This window comes from Talpa occidentalis, unplaced genomic scaffold (assembly GCF_014898055.3).
Source record: "Talpa occidentalis isolate TD23 unplaced genomic scaffold, MPIMG_talOcc4v2.1 talOcc4.5, whole genome shotgun sequence".
In the NCBI taxonomy this organism is placed as follows: domain Eukaryota; kingdom Metazoa; phylum Chordata; class Mammalia; order Eulipotyphla; family Talpidae; genus Talpa; species Talpa occidentalis.
The window spans coordinates 17,129,177-17,148,010 of NW_023604861.1; positions in this window are offsets into that span (position 1 = coordinate 17,129,177).

An 18,834-nucleotide genomic window follows, 5' to 3' on the forward strand; every position below is an offset into this window, starting at 1 on the left:
TTGCTTCCTGGCCACCTGGTATCGAACTCGTCCTTAGTGGCTGTGGATAGCATCACAGTGCAGTGCTTAACCCCTTGTGCCACTAGGGAGGCCCCTTAATGAGCTTTATGTTGGATTTTTCCATGAATATTTTACAAGTCCTTCAATCACTAATCACTAAATTAATATTTATATACAATGGATATACAAGTAATTAATATTAATATATAATTCCTACAAATCACTCAATTAATATTTTATGACTTTCCACATTTTTGTATTTCAGTATATTAGAAATTAAACAGATCAAACTCCATACTCACTCTGTATCTAGATAATTAATCTCTCAGAGAAAAAAATAATTAAGCTTATTGGTTATGAAGAGAATCAGCTATCTAGACAGCATGTGGTTGAGATTTTTAATGTCATCAATACCCAAATCAGTATCCCCTGTCTGTGTACAAATTTTTGGAGGTATTCTCTATCTCCCCCATAGCTTTTTGCACCAAACATGCATTGAATTATGAAAGAAAGTTAAGTTAATCAACTCTGATCATGATTGCTAAAAGCATTCACCATCCAACTATTGTCCACAACTGTGAGTCACAAATTAAGGGGGATAAGACTTACAGGGTTGTGAACTACCATATTGAAATATTCTGGATCCCTGAATATCAGCATGGTATGGAGAACACCATCCTCCTTCACTGAGCACATGTTAGAATGAAATAAACTTGTTAGATCATCATGTTTTGGGGATTGTGTATTCTCTAATATTTCATAATCTGCATTCTTTCCCAGCATTTCTGTATATTTTGTTTGCGGTGATTGAAAATGATTCCTGCATCTGTGGAAAAAAAGTGTTTCCTATTACAAACTCCTATGCCTTATGCTTAGATAAACATTTATTTCCCATATCAGATAGTCATTTTGTTTTCCTTTATATTTATGGTTATTCAAATAATTTGCCATTAAGTTGTAGATCATATGAAGAAAAATAAATTTCTTTAATAAAGCATTTTTATTTAGACCATTTTTGATTTATTCATTTGTATCCATGCTTCAAATGTTACTGTTATGGAAATTCCTTAGTTTTTTGTCTTATCCTTTTATTAAAATATATTCTTCTGCCTGTAATTCTTTCATTAACATTAGTCTGTTTTATTCAACATATTTTATTAGAATTTTATGTATCATTTATTTATGAAACATCCATAGTATTACTAACTTATTTTTTAATGTAAAGCTTAAATATTTTTGTCTTTACTTACAAGAACTTCCAATTGGAAGGTTTAGAAATTTTAACGAACTCCTCAAGCCACTTAAAAATAAAACTAAAAAAAAAAAAACCTTCATTTTATATGATATGACACTACACCAAGAGAGGAGTTTGCAGGAACAAGAACAGGTATAGACTTTTGCCCTTTGAAGTTTAAAAGAAAAATTTAGATAGATACAATTATGAAAATTTAATTGATACATTTTATTCCTTCCATCACCCATGTGCTGTCACAGATAGTCTGTAAGAAGTGTAAAACACGTGTTAGAGAGTAAAGCAAGATTTACAAGCGATCAGGGATTTTGTGAAGTAGTTTCCATTCCACCACCTGATGCCAATTTTAACTCTTCAGTAATGTGCTAGGTGCCCAAGAACTATATGAGAACCCCGAAATATACTAAACCATAGCCCTTCTCCTTTCTGGAAAGCTAAGAAGAAATTGACTAAGTAACACTGCTCCAATGTCTAGTAGTTGAATTCCCAAGAGATACTGAAGGAACAAAAGTACTTTGAAGAAAGGAACATTTGTCTCAAAGCTGTAATGTGGGGACTCTGTGCTGAAAGTGACCTGCCAATATGATTCACCAAACAAACCGGGGTACTTCAGAGTAAAAGAGTAGTGTTATTAGTAAATTAACTGGTTCAACAGTCATAAACTATCCCAAGCAAACCTGACTCTACCTAGATTCTAAAAGTAGATAGCTAGTGGGAACACTGAGTATTCAGTGGGGACAGATTGCTATATCTGTACATAAAATGGAATGAAATATTTCCAGACACCATAGCTGGGGACATGACTGAGACATTAATTTAATCTTTTGTTACTCAAAATTTGGTCCTGTCTGCCAGTATCATTAATAGCTAAGCTTCTTAGAAATACAGAATCTTGGTCCTATCTCAGATCTTTCAAGTCAGGATCTGCTTCATAACAATCTTAGGTGATTTAAATACATAAATATTAATGTTTGAGAAGCATAGATCTAATCATCATCTCCTTGTTTCTCAGTCCCTCAATGTAATCTTTTAGCCCTTAGGACCAACAAGGGGGAGATAATAGGAAAAGTATATGTCTTAATTAACTAAACTATCCCCAGATTGATTAATCTACTTGAATAGGTACGATTAATCCATTTTAAATGGAGTCTAAAAATAGTAATTAGGGTGTCACAAAAATAAATTGGTTTTATCGTTTCAGGAACTTTTATCTTGTATTCATTATGTGTGGTATGGTCAATGAAAATGACTTACGGAAGACATATGTCTCTCCATAGTGAAATCATTTTTGTTCCTAATGTTTTGCCTGTGATATGTAGGAACAAATGCTAATGCTGATCATTCAGAGGCATTCTTTATCCTTGTTGATCTTTGTTCCATAGAGTTAGAACTGGACTAGTAAAGGTTTGTTGGAATACTTGTCTTGTTATTCAATTTCTGAGCAATGTTTTTAATTTCAGTTATGTTTGGGCCATTGACTTTTCCTTTAATTTCGTAATAACTCCACTATAGCTAAGAGAATTTACTCAAATGTTCTTCTACATGGATACTCTGTTTCTTTTGCTGATGCAATGTTACTTCCATCTCAAATTTTATTTGCATGTTTATATTCAGCTCATACTTGAGAAGAAGGGTAAAATAGATTAATCATTTCTCATTATAACAGAGAAGTCCTCATAAATTCTGCTTGGGCAGATATCCAAATCAAATTGAAATATTATTGAGTTGCCAAGTCTCCTTAATCAACACAAAGGAAATGAACCAGATGAGAGCACATGGTGGACAGATGTGTTTTCTGTGAAGGGGAAGGGTATATACACACATACACACACACACACACACAGAGTCATGGCAAAGATACTTTGTCTGAGCCAATTATTGTTAATTTATCTCTTACTTGGCCCACTTAGACTCTAGAGAGGTTTGATAATGATTTTTCTCCAAAATGTATTTGTAGAATCCTTAGTGAACTGTCATTCTGAATCTTAGTGAAATTGTACTTGAAGACAACTGGCCATGTAAGGGCAGTTTAGAGAAAATGTCACAGGTTTCTTCTAAGTGTGAAGTAATATATCCCATATTAAGGATATTTAGGCCTCCTTAAAATGAACCACGTGCTATCTAATGTATTGTGATGCTATGTTAGGAAGCATAAGTTTTGACATTGTCAAAAAAGTCTAATATTACTGAAACAAAATGTTTTCCAGAATTGTGAGCTTGGATATTCATTGCTAATAAGACTTTAATGAATAAAAGAAGTGTCTCATCACTAAGAGGACAAATTCATGCAAATAATCACCCTAAACTGAAAATGATTACTTCCTTTGAGAAATATCAAAATGTATACTTTAAAAATGAAATCTGTTAGATTTTTCCAAGTCATGCATGGATTTTAAATGTTTTCCCAAAGTAGTCTAAAATGTGCTTTTTATAAAGTTAAAAGTGGCCACTACATAATCATATCTGCCATTGTGTTCATTCAGCAAACTAAACATATCTTTTCCTGTGTATCCTAGAAAATATGTGTACTCTACTGAGACTTAAAAAGACATGCTCTTTTGGAACCTTTTTTTAACTTTTTAAAGAAATTAACTAGAGGATGCCTGAGGTTTGATTCCTTTAGAGAAAGCAATTCAGAGAAATGGAAACAGCATCTCTGAATCATAAGAGTCTGTGTTTCCAATGTGATAGCTGTTTCCTGCCATGCATTATCTTTTGGGACATAGCACCAGCAAAGTACATAAAATATTGGGAATAAATATGACTACTGAAGAAGATAGATATTAATATAAATTTGTGGCATTTTAATAGCAGTGTTTAGGACAAAACAAGGACAATCTATGTGAGCCAGTTCTCCCAGATGTGCTCCAGAGTACACAGGGACTCAAGGAGAAGGGAGAAAACACACTTTCCTACATTAATGGAATTTCGTCTGCTTATATTAATAGGTGATACAAAATATCTATTTTTGTTATATTAAAAGTGGGTTGATGCTATTGTCATGCGTTTCACGAAATATCCAGACAGCCATTATTTCAGAAAGGGGGGTAACTCACAAATATGAGTGTCTTGATATAGGTTCCTGAGTTTCTAATTAGCTACTATCCAACTATTCAGTGCAATGGAGACTATAGACTCTTCCTTCAGATGAGATCAGTTTGATTCATGGGCTCATGATGAAATGTCAAATGAAAGCAGGGTAGTTGATTCATACAAGTGGCAGGCTTAAGAGAAAGAAAAACATGATTGAATAGAGAGAAATCGCTTATGTTGAACATAAAAATTAGGCATAAGAGCACACATGAGAGATTTTCAGACAGATTATTTTATAAAGACATTAATTGAGAGATCAACTTTTAAAAAACCTGAATTGGATAAAAGTAATTGGAAAAAGCACAAGTTTCAGTTATGAAAAGTAATGAGAGTAGAGTTTTGAAACATCCTTTCACTGACCTAAATATTTCTGTAAGATAGAGCTTACTTTAAATATATTTTGAAAATATATATCACATGTGTTTTATTCCTCCATGTCTACATTAGAGACAGCATGACAAAGTGGTCAGTGTAAGGTGATTCAACAGCAACACAATAGGGGTAGATGATTTATTCTATCACTGAATAGTCAACTATATGCAGACAAATTACCTACTCTCTCATGCCTCAGTTTCCTCAACTATAGAATGAAGATAACTGTAATATTTTGATCAGAGAGTTTTTGAAGATATTCATTTAATCAAACATGCTTATAACAATATATGACACCTAATGCAACTAATAGTTTGAAATATTAGCTATTAATTTCATTATAGGAAATTAATTTAAATGTAACTATTTGGGTATTTAAAGCTAATAGTCAAGTAACACTAAATGATAGCATATTAAAGAAGTACAATTAAGCAAAAAGACTGGTACGTTTAGAGGACATCTTTATATCTCTGAATATCTGATGAAAAGGGTTATTTGAACAGAGATGTGAGCTACAAAAGGAATGATGGAGCAATTCTGCACATGTTTAAGCGAAGAATATTCCAAGAAGGAGAAATATTAGATAGAAATAAATAGAAGCAAATAGTTGAGAGCAGAATGGTTTTGGTATATTTGAGAAATGGAAAAAAAAATCAGGAGAGTGGTTGTAGAAGATGAATTTTGGAAGTTGAGCTATATCATTTTCAGTTTTTAATTCAAGACTAGGAGGTGGGCTTTTACTCTTAGTGTGAAAGAAAGCCATTGGAGGAAGTGAGCGTAAGAGTAAAATAGATATTTTTGTATTTTAAGAAGTATATTGACTTGTCATATAGAATATATTCTGTGACAGAAAATAACAAAATTAAGGAAATTGTTAGGCAGCTATAGAATAATCCCCAACACAGTATAATTTATATAGTGGAGCAGTTAAGCAGAAATGGTTCCTATTAATAAAGAAAGGTTGAAGAGTTAAAAAAAAATATTAGGGGCCTCCCCTGGTGGCGCAAGCGGTTGAGCGCAGGGCTGTGAAGCTGTTCACAGCCTCTGCAGCACTGGTTCAATCCTGGCTGGCCGGCGACCTCTCCTGCTGGTCCGATGCTCCCCTCAGCAATGTATTTCGTCAGTCTGCCTGTTCTGTTTCCCCGCTCTGTCTCTGGTGAATCCTCTCACCCTCCCGCGCATCTGGCCTGTACCCCTGTTCTTGTATAAATAAATAAACAAATAAATATATAAATACATACATACATCTTTTAAAAAAAATGTTAGCTAATTATTCAAGAGTAATACCTCTAAAATAAGAGGATATTGGATAGCTTTGTGTTTGTGTGTTTTAAATACCTCATAAGCCTAGGTGTAGCTGGAACATTCACTTGAATATGCTTTGTAGAAGATGAAAATTAATATATAAATAACCATGTCTATGTTTTGGAATTCAATTTACAAAAAATTACAAACCAGCTACTTCTAGTAGGATACCACTCTGACATCTTTACTCTACATTTGAATAGTGCCTTTAAACAATAGTAGAAAAACTGGTGAAACAAAAATAAATCCTGAACTGCAGTTAACAGTTTATATTTTAATTTCTGAGTATTGACAATGAAACCACACCTCTTTCAAAAATGTCTACATTCTAATCTCTGGATCTGTGAATATGTGATGAAACATGACAAAGGGGTATAAAGGCATCCAGTGTGCAAAGAAACTGACCTTAAATTAGGGGGAAATGTCCTGGATAAATCAGGTGGACACAATACAGAAACTGACATTGATTTAAATGGTGTGGCCTAAATTAACCAGCTGGACCCAATCTAATTATAGTTTCCTTAAATATCTCCAAGGAAGGCAGAGGACTTAGTATCAGAGTAATGCCATGTGAAAAAGACTCCACTGCTATTGCTGTTTTTGAAAGTGGAAAGGGGTCACCCACAAACCAAGAAATGCAGATTTTCTAGAGAAGCTGAACAGGGCAAGAAAATGCTGCCCCTCCCCCACCACCAAGAACAGTGGACACCTTGGTTTGAAGCCACTGAGACCATTTTTGGACTCCTAACCTCCAGAACTGTAAGTTGATAAATTTTGTGTTGTTTTAAGCCACTACATTTGTTACTAAAGCAATGAGAAATTAACACAATTATGAGAGGTTCATACTAGGAGCAGCTAGGAGAAGGGTTTGTGGAAATTTTCTGTCATAGGTTTGTGTCTCTTCTGTCAATTGAGCAGCCCTCATCTTCTTCAGTTCTTAATCATGTTTTCCTTTTGTCTTTATATTATGCCTGAGTAGGTCCACTGCTTATCTGCTCTGGCTATACCAAACACAACAACATGGCATAACCTTTTACAGTCATATTCTGATATTCTTATTTAAAATGAATTCCCAATCAACTTGCATGGTCTCTCTTGTCCTCTAATATGTTCTCCTGGTTATAACCCTGGTGAAATATCCATACATGGAGGGCAAGGAAAGACCAAAAGCAAAAAGGCAGACTGTAGGGTAAATAAAGTATCAGGCTTTTCTGCCCTCCCACCATTAGTATTGATGATGGATCCCTATGGTCCTGAATACATGCCTGATGGTGGACACCTGGAGTAGGGTGCGGGCATGTGTAGGTGGGTACACCTGGGCTGAGAGTAGGCCTATAAGGGCAGCGTCATGGGCCACCAGAGGAAAAATAGGAGCAGGAAAACAAGCAAGAGAGTGAGGGAGAACCAGCAGAGAACAGAGGCCAGGAGAAAACACCAGAAGGACCACAAAGAATGAAGACTTGCTGGGTGCCGGGAGGCCTGTCAGCTTCCCGGCCCCATAGCACCCCTGCCTGCCATGTACTTGGTAAAAGATCAGTAAAATCCTGAAAAAGCCGCCGAGGGCTCCAGGGATCCTCCTTCACCCATCTGTTCAGATCATAGAGAATCTGCTCTACGCCTTCCTGCCCCTACACAGACATTTCCATTAATGGTACGTGGCAAGTTTTAATAACCAGGACCAAATTATATAAGAGTTTTATCATGGGTGTTGACAATAAAAGTAGATTTCTACACTTTTGAAAGGCCCATGGGAAAACAGTTTTCTCAGTTTCTCACTGTTTATCACCGTGACCTTCCGGCACAAGTGGGCTAGTAGATGGCATGCAGCCTTGAGATGCAGTCTGTATGTGTGGAGCAGTAAATAATGTGTAACCTTGATGTACAGTTCACCTGTACTGACATACTTCTGGAAACTAGGCCTAAACTTAGTTCTGTGCTGACTTTTCTATAAATCATATTGTAGGGTAAGTAGAAATTGTCAGGATTTTCTGACCTCCCACCATCGGTGTCTAGGGTCCACACCTGTATTCTTACACGCGTGCCTGATGACAAATGCCTGGAGTAGGGTATGGGCGTGCGTAATTGGGCGCGCCTGGGCTGAGAGGCTGCATGTATAAGGGCGATGTCACAGGAATGCCAGAGAGTCCAGAAGCAGGGAAGATTTGGCGGGGGTTTGGGGAGGCGGCTCCCAGCCTTCTGGGTCCCCCCCCACCATCCTTTTGCCTGCTGTGTACCTGGTTCCTTCACTGCAAATAATGAAAATGCTCAATATAAGCCGGAAAAGCCACTGAGGGCTCCAGGACTCTACCCATCTGCCCGGATCATAGAGAACCTGCTCTATGCCTTGCTGGCACCACACGTACAAAAGGTAATAGGGATCCTGGGGGTGTGGCTCTCATGGGCTTTTATGGGCCTCTCAGGGGTCACTCACTCACAGGCCACTCTTGGGGCATGGGACCACTGCTGTAGCCGGAGTCCAGAGGGGCTGCTGCTACTGGATGCTACCGCTGTTGCTACCTGTTAACCTCCTGCTGTCTCATAAAAAAGATTGGTTCCTGCTTCCCCACAAACTGGCTTTGTGACCTGCTTTCTCAACTGCCACCATAGAGAGTTGGGCAAGCTTGTAGCTGAGGCCCTACACATGATGAGGAGGATGGTATGGTGTGGTGGCAGGAGGGCATGGAGCAGGATCTCTATGACTGGAGCAGATGGGGTAAAGGAGGAGTCCAGGAGCCCTCCGTGGCTTTTCAGGCTCTTATTGGGGTTTACCAGGTACACAGCAGGCAGGGGTGCTGGGGGACTGGGAGGCTGGCAGGCCTTCCAGCCCCCAGCAAGACTTCACTCTATCTGGGTTCTCCGGTGTTCTCTGGTTCTCCCTGCTTCTCTGTTCTCTGCTCTGTTTCTGCTGGCGTCCCCGTGACACCTTCCTGATAAGCCCAGTCTCTCAGCCCAGGTGTATCCCATCTACGCATATGCCCACACCCTGCTCCAGGTGCCTGCCTTCAGGCATGCATTCAGGACTGTAAGGATCCATCATCATTCCTAATGGTGGGAGGGCAGAAAAGCCTGATACTTTTTCACTTACCCTACAGATGGCATGAGATGAGTATGAGTTTCCACAATCTGCCTCTCAAATCTTAAAAGCTTTTGTACAGGCTCTAACTGAATTTAATCACATGTGCTATTTAGAGGAGGGCATCAGCGGCACATTTATCTCAGGGATAAACCTTTGGGCAACTTTAGGAAGCTGGGAGGGAAGTAAAACACGATTTCCAGGGTGGGAGTTGCCTCTAATGCCAGGGTTATGCTTACAGGTCAACAGGTAGTTACCTTTAAAATTGTTTTCTTCCACTTTCTATAAAAATCTCAAACTGAACATCATATATTCAAGTAAAACAGGTTTGAAACCTATCAATCTAGATAGTGCTTTCTCCCACAAGTCTTAATTATCACAACCCTAGCTGTTTATTCCCCAAATTATATGGATGCTATATTCTCTGTTCTTTCTCTCTACCTCATAATTGGGGATCCCTTACCCCACCATGCTATTTACTACAAACACCTTTGAATATTTGTGTTATGCTTATCATTGGCTATTTTTCTTTTAACACATTTAATGGTTCATTCTAATCCATAGCATTAATCAAAATCTCATGCTTGCTTTTCAAAACATTTTCCCCTTTTAATTTCTTTTTTTTTTTTTAAGATTTATTTATTCATGCATACAAGAACCGGGATATAAGCCAGATGTGTGGGAGGGTGAGAGGATTCACCAGAGACAGAGTGGTGAATAGATCAGGCAGCTGACTGACATACACTGCTGAGGGGAGCAGCGGGCGATACAGGAGAGGTCTGCTCGCCATGTGGGTTGCTCTGAGGCAGGCAGGGATCGAACCAGCACTGCAGAGGCTGCGGACAGCTTCACAGTGCTGTGCTCCACCACCTGCGCCACCAGGGAGTCCCCACCTCTTTTAATTTCTGTACACCCAAGCTCGAGGCACACTAAACATCTCACCTCCATGGAAAATGCCATACTTTGGATACTGCATGACTTGTAGCATGTATTTAGTTTATTTCTTCCTCATGTATTTCACCACTCCTGTTTTGTATTGTTAATGAAGTTAGTATTATATGGTTGTAATGAATTAAACTTTCCATATTTTTTGGAGGATTTTTCTATATTACACAAGATCAGTTCGGTTATTCACAGCTAATTATCTTTGGGCAGAGTTCTGTGCAGTTTATGTCATATTGAATTATGAACGTGTATCATCTCCAGTCTTCTTTATATCCTTCTAAAGAGACCATGTCTTATTTATCAATGAATAACCAATGGTTTCAAATAAATTATCAGCTGTGTATAAGGCTCACTAAAAAGAGAAAAAATTCATGCAAAAGAGACACATTTAAAGTTTGTTACAAAATTATTTGTTGATCTCAATATTATCAACATTTACTTAAACTACCTGTGGGATATGGCCTATGATTCCATAGCTTGCTATATTATGGCAGAGAGGCTGGACCAAATGGAATACAATGTCCTTCTTATTGCAATGAATGATAACCTACAACAACTCTTAGAGGTCTTTGAACTCAGGGCAAATGAAGTGTTGACCTTTTCCCTACTCTAGCTTTGCTTGTGTTCAAGACTGATGATATTTTTCATTGTATCAGGAAGTATGTGAATATATTAAAGCTAGTGGGACACTCATTCAACTTAATAGTATACACATTTACCTAAAAGGCTACACAATAACCTAGCAGAATGTGTCTGTACCACATTTAACATTTTTATACTTCTTAATGTCTTTCATGGTGTGAAGACATTCTAATAGTGATGTAGAGCTAAAATGTGGGTGAACTTAAATGAATGAGAATTTAAAGATGGAAACTGATTCAGTTGTTGGTAGTAATATGATCGACAGGAAAATCTGAATATAAATAGTGGACCATTTGAGACTGCCAACTTGAATGGTTAAGAGGATATTCCTATTATTGGAAAATAGTATTAGTCATTAATACATGTCAGTATTATTTGGCTCTATCTTTTGTAGTACTCAAAACTCTATTTTATGCCAATATGAGAACCCTGCAAGACACTGAAAAAACTATAAGATTGTTCATTTCATTGTAAAGTAGATGAGGTGTAATGAGGCAACAAATGTACTAAAAAGAGCAATGCATGCAAAAAAGAGAACTTGGATTTAATTTTGTTTTCCAATTACCATCTGTATAATTGGGGGAAAGCATTTTTGCAGAGACAATTTATTTTAGTATATCTTTATAAATAATGTCTAACATCTTTTAGCATGAGAATTAACTTGCAAATTAATATCAAAATTATACATTAACATTTATTTCAATTTATTTCAATTTAGTGATATTTTATCTCTAAAGCTATACATATTTGATATTACTATTACTGAAGAGCTTTTAAAATCATGGTATATCTTCTGTGTCCAGACCCCTGAAGTTGTTAGCATGCAGGTTTCTTTTGCCTCATAATAAATTAGTCATTACGTATAAACTATGGATATAGAGACTTAATTTTTTTTTAAGTAGTTGCCTATTCAGACACTTGCCACTTTATATGGTGTCAAAGCTGATGGATAAATAGAAGTCAAAAAACAAAAATTCTGGACTAGTTAACATTCTATACACAGATTTTATTTCTTAACATATGACCATTAACTTATTTTTAAGTTCACATAACATCTTTAAAATGTTATACCTTGGGGCCTCCCCGGTGGCACAGCAGTTGAGTGCTGGGTTGCAAAGCTGCCCACAGCCTCTGCAGTGCCGGTTCAATCCCCGGCCACTGGGCGAGGGTCCCACATGGCGCGCAGACCTCTTCTGCCGCCCGCTGCTCCCCTCAGTGGTGTACTTTGTCAGTCTGCCTGTTCTGCTCTCCGCTCTGGCTCTGGTGAATTCTCTCACCCTCCCGCGCCTCTGACTGTACCCAGTGCTTGTATAAATAAATAAATCTAAAAAAAAAAAATTAAAAAAAAATGTTATACTTTGGAGACTAGTTTATTAAGTTGATTATTAAACATAGGTCAGTGAACAGAAGCAAAATTCATCACATCTATTTAATAAAAGCATACAGAGCATATGACAGGTTTAGTCTCAAATCTTTATATCTTGAGATTATGTGCCTGCCTCATTCTCCAGAAAAAAATAAGGGGGAAAAAAACCTCCACACAACTCTGGGTTTATGCCATTTTATATTCAATCTATATTTATTTTTAAAAAGATTTATTTATTTATCCATACAAGAACTGGGGTGTAGAAAAGAGGTACAGGAGGTGAGAGGATTCAACAGACACAGTGGGGAACAGAACAGGCAGACTGATGAAATACACTGCTGAGGGGAGCAGCAGGTGAGACAGGAGAGGTCTGCTACACCATATGGGTTGCTACCTAGCCAGCTGCATGGGGGATGGAACTCATGCTACAGTTGCTGGCAATAGCTTGACAGTGCTGTCTTTATCCCCTGCACCATCAGGGAGGCCTTCGCCCTCAATCTGTATTTAAAGTGGATTCTTCAAGAAAACAAGCTTGGGGAGGAAAGGAAAGGAAGGCATTTTTAAGAAAGAGGAAATTTAAATAGAAGAATAAAAGGCAAACAAATACAATGTATTGAATGTAAATGATGTATTGGTTAGATTCATGCACATTCATCTACCTGGTTTCAATCTCATAAAAATGAGGGATTTGGATCAGTATAACATTAGTTCTCTTTACAACTTCTTGATTCTGTACTTTTATATTCCTCTTCTAAAGTTATGTTATACTTTGTTATATATTTAATGATTGTTATTCTTCTAATTCTTTAATTGTTAATATGTAATCATGTGGGAAAAGTATAGACAAGAGACCTCAGATAGTTCAATTTCAAATAACAATAACCCTTGCCATTTTTCCATCTTCCCTTTGCACATCTTTGTACCATGAAAACAGTGGATTTTGGTGAGGTTAGGATTTTCATTCTTGGTCTTATAAAATCTGTATTTATCCAGAGTTAACTCTTCTATATGACACAATGTTTGTCTCTTGACTTCTTAATTTTCACCCTGTGCTCTTAATAAGGCTGAAGGTGGTGTATGGCTAACCATGTCTACAAATTAAGGTTCACTTACAAGGTTCACAAATAGCATCGCTTTTCAAAGAAATTGTACTGAATAAACACCTAGATAGAAACATCTTTCCCTATGTTCAGAGACCCTTTCACAAGCTACCATAAGAGATAAATGATGTTTACATTTAAACCTGGTTAAATTTATTTTGAACAGAGCAGTGGAGAATCTTAAAAAATGGACAGTAATCATTTTAAAATACTATATTAGTATTCACTTTTTCAGTCACATTTGCCTTCATATTTATAAGCAGCATTATATATAAGGTAAAAACTCTACAGAAATGACTGAGTTTAATAATTTAACCATTAAGATGATTATTGGCCACATGCTAATAGAAATATGACTTTAATACCCATGATATAATCTAAGAGCCTATAAAGTTAGTGAATGATATGTCATATTTACTTTGTGAGGGAGTTGAGCTTTATTAAAGGGGCTCTAAGTTTTATTATCCATAGATACTAACATAACTAACAAAGGAATTTAACTATTTCTATCAATTTTTTGTGTTTTTATTTTTATTTATGCATATAAGACTAGGATGTAGGTCAGAGATGTGGGGGTAAGAGGATTCACCAGAGACAGTGGGGAGCAGAATAATCAGATATACTGAAATACACTGCTGAGGGGAGCAGTAGGTGAGACAGGAGAGATCTGCTGCATCATGTGGGTAATTTCCCTGGCTGGGGATCGAACTCATGCCTCAGTGACTGGCTATAGCTTGATAATGCTGAAACTTTAACCTCTGTGCCACCAGGGAGACCCTCCTTTTGTACTCTTTAAGGATTTAAACAAATACAAAACAAAACAATGATAACAATAAAGCAGTTAACTGTACATTTCTAAATTACAGTATATATCCTTGAGATCCTATTTTGAATTCTGTGCTAAAATTTCCAACTAAGGAGGAAAATAAATCAACCATTTCTGTCATTCTTGCTTTGGATCGGCACCATGAACACACTAAATGACACACAGAAATGTGTGTGGACATATTTTATACATCATTGTCATTTAAAAATTGCAGTGCATTTTAATCAGCATAACATAAAATGGTATCCATTATAAAAGTATGATTGACTATAATGCACAGGTATAGTCCTTAAGAGACTTGCTTCATGGCAAAGGAAATGTGTTAAAAATGAGTCATAATTTCTTAGTTAAGCTTAGGGATGTAAACAAAACAAAAGAGAGATAAAAAGAAAAAGGTAGCTCCTCTAGTGCAAGTTACAGGAAGGAAATAAAATATCCTCTTAATTGCAGCGTGCTCAAAATCCATATGAGTCTTAAAGTAACAATCCCAAAACAAATATCTAGAAATACGTTGTTGTTTTGCCAGGATAGTTTGACTAATGTTCTCCCTCCCCTTCTACTGCCTAACTTCCCTTTCTCACCTGGTCAATTATTTCTCTATAACCTATCTGTGGGGATTCTCAAATATGATCTCTCTTCCAGAACTCCTAGGCAATTATTACTTAATAAGCATGCCCCATTATTTAAAACTATCTCCTACCAGAAACCTTCCTCAATCTCCTTGTTCTAGGTTAGGGACTAGGAATAGGGTGTGCCCCTAACTGTCCTGAATTTATGACAGCACCTTAAAACATTACTGTTGTTTCATGATTGTCTACCCAGCAAAGTGATGTTTCAAAAATCTGGCTAAAGCTCATGAACAGAGACAGTCAATCAGCCACTTGAAAATCTCTAGAGAGACTTCAGAGCAAAATCATGACTGAAAGAGTCTATTGGAGATAAAAAGGGAAAGAAATTTTCTCTTTCAGTCTCCCTCAGTACCCATATACCATGATTTAGAGTGTGTCCACTGTAAGTTAATTTCTCTGTTTTTCTGAGTTATGTCATCCTGCCCTTCTGGCAATTTAAGGCTTCATTTTAGCTCTGTAGTGGTAGCAGGAGGCAGTGACATGGGGCAGGACTTTTTGGAGATCGTTATGGTCCTGAGGATCTTAGGAAAAGCAGGCGGGGTAAGGTACAGATAGAATTAGCTCTCTTATCTAATTTGCAATTCTATTTCTCAGAAAGTCCTCTATAATATTTAATACGTTGACTATGATGACTTTATCTGAAATGAATTAACAAGCACACAGTGTTGAAACCATTTACAAAAATTTTTAGACTTGATAAACTTGATGTTGAAAGTCTGTTCTCTTTACACCCTGCCACCCCCGTTTTTTATAGTATTAAAATAAGCCAAGTGTTGGACTATTGTATTTAAAGGTGCATCTGATAATTTTATTTCAGTCATCTGTACTAGTTGATTAATTATATATATATATTTTATTAGTAAGATATAAGATATTTGCGAAAGATGTTCCTTGCAAGACACACTTTTTAAAACTTGTTTTCTAGTTGGGGAAGAAAATAAAAACACAGAATCTATCAAATTACCAAGCCTACTACTTATAAGCAACATATTTCTGAGCCCACTGTGTTCCTTCAGAAGCTAACAGAAACAGATTCTCATTTGAAGCAACAGAAACCTAATGTAAAACACATTCTTTAATTGTACAGGAAAAATTACTGATATTTCACATTAGCCAACAATGTGGATATTACTAATAGCAACAGAAACCTAATGTAAAACACATTCTCTAATTGTACAGGAAAATTACTGATATTTCACATTAGCCAATAGTGTGGATATGTACTAATATACTTTAATTAAAGTGAACATTCCAAGGAAGCAAAGTCTATCATATGTTGAAATAAGGGATGTGAAGCATAATCCCCTAATTCTAATCATAGTGGTCATTTTTTTAAAAATGTATTTATTTATGTATACAAGAATTGAGGTATAGGCCAGAGGTGTGGGGGGTGAGAGGATTCACCACAGACAGAGTGGGGAACAAAACAAGCAGACTGAGTGAAACACACTGCTGAGGAGAGCAGTGGACGAGTCAGGAGAGGTCTGCTGCACCATGTGGGTAACTCCCTGGCCAGGGATGGAACTCATGTTGCAGTGGCTGCTGATAGCCCCATAGGTTGCATCTTAACCCCTTGCGCCACCAGGGAGGCCCCATTGTGGTCATTTTAGAGTGCATAAACATAAGGGAAACTGAATTGAGTATATATATTAGATGAGATAATAGTAGATTTTGTTCTTCAGTAGTCCTGTTTCAAAAAAGGCAGGTCTGTAGGCCTTGCTCTTTTTTTTATTTCAAACATCCATGTCCCAAAGCTCTGTTAAAATGTATCAGGCGGCAGTGTAACTAATATGTTGATGAAGTTCATAATATGATGAAAGCTTCTTATTTTTCACTCTGTAAACAGTGCATTTACTGAAAGAATTGGAAGAAAGTTGAGATTACTAGAGATTTTTCTCCCCTAATGTTAAAACAATTAAGAGGAAGACATTAAAGGAATCAGAGTCAGTTGAAGATTACAAAAATGACCTCAGAGTTCCTCATTAAAATGCTAACTTTGACTGATTTGGAAGGCTGCTGAGATAAATAGAACTTACTATTATTTGGGGGCTAGGAGAAAATAGTGATAACCTCAGGATGTTCCCTGCCTACTCATCCCGTATCACTGCTGGTTTTGTTCTTATTTCAGAAACTGAGTAAAGAACACTAAATTCTATACATGCCCTAATGATGAGTCAGTCTTACATCCTGCAACCTAACCTTCCTCTGCTATTTAGGTTTCTATTTGACAATAAATGTTCATTTTCTACCATTTATACACATAAGAAATAGGATACATATTTTATTTTCACCCAAATTTTGTTGTATATATTCTGTAGGTCTTTAATAGGGTTTGATATACAGTATATCAATGGAACACTATTCTGTTCTTTTTAAATATATATTGTTTATTAGACTTATAGTAAAATGGGGGGAAAAGCAAATCAGATTCAGGGAGACAATTAGGTTCATTATACCCTTATTATTTTATACATTCTTTGGAAACTATAAAATTCCATATAGGTAGAAGTATAATTTTAAGATTTAACTCCTAAGTAAAATATGCAATTCTTTGTCTTGTCCTTTATTTCTTCATTAAATCATATAGTGAGAGGAAGCAAGGAAGGAAAATGTAAATACAGTTATCATAACTTCTCCCTTAAAGTCAATATTGGTAAGAATAGCCTAAGAGGCTGTGTGGAGGAAATATTTTCTGCTCCTAAACCCTGTTAGAATTGCAGTCTCCCTATTGGAGGCAACAATATCAAAATATTAGGAAGCTACTTGTACGCATTGTTCATTTGAGACAAAGATCTCTTTATGGTAACAAAAACTTGAACTATTTGAAGCTCTGAACACTTTTCCATTATAAAATTTTATTTTATGCTTTGCAGTTTGAGTCATCACTATAAATATAAAACACATTAAATTAAAGGTTTACAAAGTAGCCAGGTAGTAGAATCAGATAAAATAAATTGAACTCCCTACCCAAATTTTTTATAATAATCAAAAACATTGAAGTAGCTTCTTCACTTTTTAAAAATTAAAATATCTGGAAGTTAAAAAATGACCTCTAGTTGTGCTTTCAAGCTTTTCCACTTTAATGAACTCTTTGTAACCTCTTGGGGGACAACTTGAATTCTACCAGGGAGATAAATGAATTTGTCTTCACTCCAGACTTGATCATGTCATGAATGAAATAAATATTTCAGAAGAGTATTATTTTTCCTCATCATGTAAAGGAAGTGTGCAATTAAGAATTCAGTCTTAACTTTTACTAGAAATGTGCAAATGTGACCAGATGATCTCTGAGCCCTTAAGCTATGAAATTCTATGAATATAGGATAATGTGTGAATATGTATTCTGAGCTCAACTGCCATGGAGGTCAGCATGAAAATGTAGTACTCTGGCCAACAAATTCACAGAGAATTTTTACTTTTTCCAGTTGTGAAGCCATATGGTATAGGGAGAGTAAATGTTTTCTATGAGTATAGTAGAGGGCCAGAATATGTTGATTGCCTATGTTGATTACAAAAAGTAAATTCAAATATTTCTAATAGACTACTCCAAGTATTTTGCATAGGAAGATGAATTCAACACATAAGACAACCTATTCCCAAATATGATGGCATTAATTTAATTCTTTATTTCTTTCTCAAGCATAGTTTATCCTAGCTCTGTATAAAGGAGTTAAAATTAGACCATTTCCTATGGAATGCAATTTTAATGTAACATATTCCTCAAAAAATGTTGTGGAATCTCATATATTTCCTTTCCCACACCCATCCTCCCGTGAGAAACCAGGCTTGTAAGAAATGATTCCTTGATGTTTCTACTCCCCATCAACAGAGTACATGGAAAGAGAAAAGAGAGCAAAAATATTAATATAAACTTTTATTTGGTAAGTCACATTTTCTCTGCACCCATAGGTAAATTCAAATATGTAAAAAATATATATGCAATTATGCAGGCACAAATTCATTGTTGAACATCTGCCTACATGACAGGGTGAAATCTCCTTTACCAGGTGATTAACATTTTTTTGATAATAGTTTTTAGCTTATTTTCCTGAAAATATGCTGAAAAAGAAATAGGTCAGCATATTAAAATATGCAAAAACATGCAAATTCAGTAAATAATAATGTATTTTATAACTAATAATAAGAATAAGTGACCAATCAAATTATGATTTTCCATTTGTACTTAATCAATATACTTTGTTTTTTATTGTTTCATTAGGAATTTAAAATA